The 3262-nt window shown below is 42.7% G+C and overlaps 1 pseudogene; it reads left to right on the top strand.

Annotated features, from left to right (window-relative positions):
* The first annotated feature begins 462 nt into the window (after positions 1-462).
* Positions 463-2335, top strand: LOC149018496 (putative UDP-glucosyl transferase 73B6 pseudogene; annotated as a pseudogene).
* The last annotated feature ends 927 nt before the right edge of the window (positions 2336-3262 follow it).

The following is a 3262-nucleotide window of genomic DNA, read 5'->3' as shown; positions in this document are numbered from 1 at the left end:
TGTGTTAAATATAAGAGTAAATTGATCAGAAATTTATGTATATAAATACAAAAATGAAAGATAAACTTTCTTTTAAAATAAGAGAATTACTTAAAACAGAAGATTACAATAAAAAAAATAAAAAATCAACTTTATTAATAGAGGGAAAAAAATCATAACAAACGTAAAGACCCCAATACACCCAGAGCTCAGCAGTTTTTTCTAACTCTGGTGGAAAAATGGATTCCCAACCAAAGGCGGAAAGGCCCTCTTTAAAAAAACACAATAACATGAATAACTAAAAGGTGAAGGCTACTACCAAAAAAACAATAATGATCGACACTTAACCATAAATTATTTAGTGTTTTTGAAACATTAATCACGGAACTGTATGCATTTATAATACGTTGGCATGTGAGTCGTATGAGAAGATTATTTGATAAAAATGATAAAAATGATGAGACCAAGTCACCCAAGAAAAACCGGATTTAAGAAACGGGAGACACTAGCTTCGCTGCATATCTCTACTTTCTGATTCTTCCTTGCAGGAGAGAGAGAGAGAGAGAGAGAGAGAGAGAGAGAGAGAGAGAGAGAGAGAGAGAGAGAGAGAGAGAGGGCTTATTTGTTTTTCTTCCCCAGGTTAGTTTTGCAGGAAATTCAAGAGGTGGAAGAAATAGCAGCAGCAGCATCAGCAGCTGTAGTACTATTTCATGGGTTCTTCAGGACAGCCCCATATAGTGATCTTCCCTTTCATGGCTTATGGCCATATCATCCCATTGGTAGATCTCTCCAAAGCTCTCACACAGAGAAACATCAAAGTCACCATCATTAGCACTCCAGGCAATGCTTCTTTCATTTACAAACACATCTCCAAACACCCACAAATCCATCTCACAGAAATTCCATTCCCCAGCACAGAAAACCTTCCCAAAGGATGTGAAAACACAGCTCAGTTACCTTCTATGGCTTTCTATGTTCACTTCTTAGAAGCAACCAGAAAGCTTCAAGAACCCTTCCATCAACTCCTGCAAACCATGTCTCAATCAAATGATCTACCTGTCTGTGTCGTCTCTGATTTCTTCCTTGGCTGGACTCTCCCACTCTGTAAAGAATTTAGTGTTCCTCGTCTAGTCTTCCATGGTATGGGTCTGTTTGCACTAGCCATGAGTAAGACTGTGTGGGTTCACACTCCTCATCTTCATGTATCTTCAGATACTGAACCCCTAAAGCTGCCCGGTTTTCAACTTCACTTCACCTTGACCCGGTCTGACGTGCCGGAGGAATTCTTGACACCGGACCCAGACAACCCTATTTTCCAGCTCACAGCAGAGGCGGGTCAGCATGAACTGGATAGCTGGGGGGTGATCGTGAACAGCTTCATGGAGATAGAAGGGCCTTACCTGCCAACCTTTGAGTCTTTCTTTGCTAATGGAGCCAAATCATGGTGCGTTGGTCCACTCATACTCTACGACCCACCGGCCGAACCGGTCCAGCAGGAGAATTCTGTGTGTGTGAAGTGGCTTGACGAGCATGCCACGCTGGAATCAGTGATCTACGTGTCATTTGGGACCCAGGCTGACATGTTGGATGCTCAGCTGGATGAAGTTGCTTTCGGGTTGGAGATGTCGGGCCACCCTTTCATATGGGTCGTGAGGTCCAAGAGCTGGTGCACACCTGAAGGTTTGGAGGAGAGGGTGAAAGGTAGGGGTCTGATAATGAGAGACTGGGTCGACCAAAGGCAGATCCTCGCGCACCGGTCGACTGCTGGGTTCTTGAGCCACTGTGGGTGGAATTCAGTTCTAGAAAGCATATCAGAGGGAGTTCCGGTTCTGGCCTGGCCCATGATAGCGGACCAGTTCTTCAATGCTAAGTTTTATGTCGATGGGTTGGGTGCAGGGCTCAGTATCGAGAAAGTAGGTGGGCCAGAAAGCATCGTAGGGAGGGAGGCGATCAGTGAAGGTGTGAAGGAGTTGATGGGAGGAGAGAAGGGGAAGAATGCAAGGGAAAAAGTCAAGGAGTTGAGCCGGGTGTCGAAGAAGGCGGTTCAGGAGGGTGGTTCATCTTATGAGAATTTAATCCGATTACTTAGCCAACTAGGCGTCTAGTACTTGTCTTATACTAACAGTAACACCTCGATGGTATACTCTTCTGTTGATGTTTTTGGTGTGATATGTTTTATTTGTGGTTACTTTGGAATGGTTGGAAAATGGATCCATCTTTAACTATTATGTGCCCTTGCAATTTCTATGTTACTGCTTACTATCTGAGTTTTTGATTTCTATAAGGTGGGTGAAATTTCTACAATGTAGAATGACTTTTCATTTTTTTATTGGGAATTGATCAAATAGCAATTTTGTTTTCTATAGAATTTTGGCTCTTGTTGCAGATGCTCAACTATTTATTTTTGTTCTCTTTCTTCCATATCATAACTTGTTAGCCCAAACCATTAGTCAGCGCTAGTATAGACCGTTAGTCTAAACTGTTAGTTATCCTGAAACTAAACCGCACCAAACCTAAACTGGCCCAAAACCGTTATTTTGCAATTGGGCCATGTTTGGGCTGGATGTTTTTGAGTCCGAAACCGTTAAGCCCAATCCGAAACCGCATCGTTGACATCCCTATTGCTGATTAACACAAAACCTTTGCCCCCTTCCATCATATCCTCACACCAGAACACGTCATAAAAGAGGCAAGCTCTTGAGGAATTAGTTACTACATCTTGTTGGCTCTGATAACCTGCAATTAAGTACTGCCTTCACTTGATACAACACTGGTTCCTTGTGTCGGCGATATATCGCCGACACAAGGCGAAATTTCGCCATGTCGCTGGGGGGCGACACGACACCCCCCAGCCGACACCAATATTGCCAGAAGTCGGTGATATATCACCGACTTCTGGCGATAAAATGGGGAATTCGGGCGAATTCCGCCCGAATTTCCCATTCGATTTTTTTGCATTTTCTCTCTCTTCTCTCACTTCTCCAGAGCTTCTCTCTCTCATTTTTTGCACTTTTCACCATATTTTCGTCCGATCTTCGACATCTACGAGTACATTTTGCTTCATTGTTGCCGGATATCACGTTGTTTCTGTCGATCAGTAGCCGTTTCGCACAGATCTGGGAGTTTTTTCGTCAAACAGGTAACCATTCTTCTCCAAGTAATTTTTCACAAAATGCATGCTATATGATGTTGGATGATTTTGAAATTAATATATGTTGAATACCATGTGCTGATCTACGATTTCACGGAGTCAGAAATTTTTTCGCAAAGTATTTTATTTTTG

This window comes from Hakea prostrata, chromosome 4 (genome assembly GCF_041222555.1).
Source record: "Hakea prostrata isolate BN-2017 chromosome 4, UWA_Hpros_2, whole genome shotgun sequence".
NCBI lineage: Eukaryota > Viridiplantae > Streptophyta > Magnoliopsida > Proteales > Proteaceae > Hakea > Hakea prostrata.
Note: the sequence above shows the minus strand (reverse complement) of the source record. Positions and strands in the feature narration are given on the sequence as shown.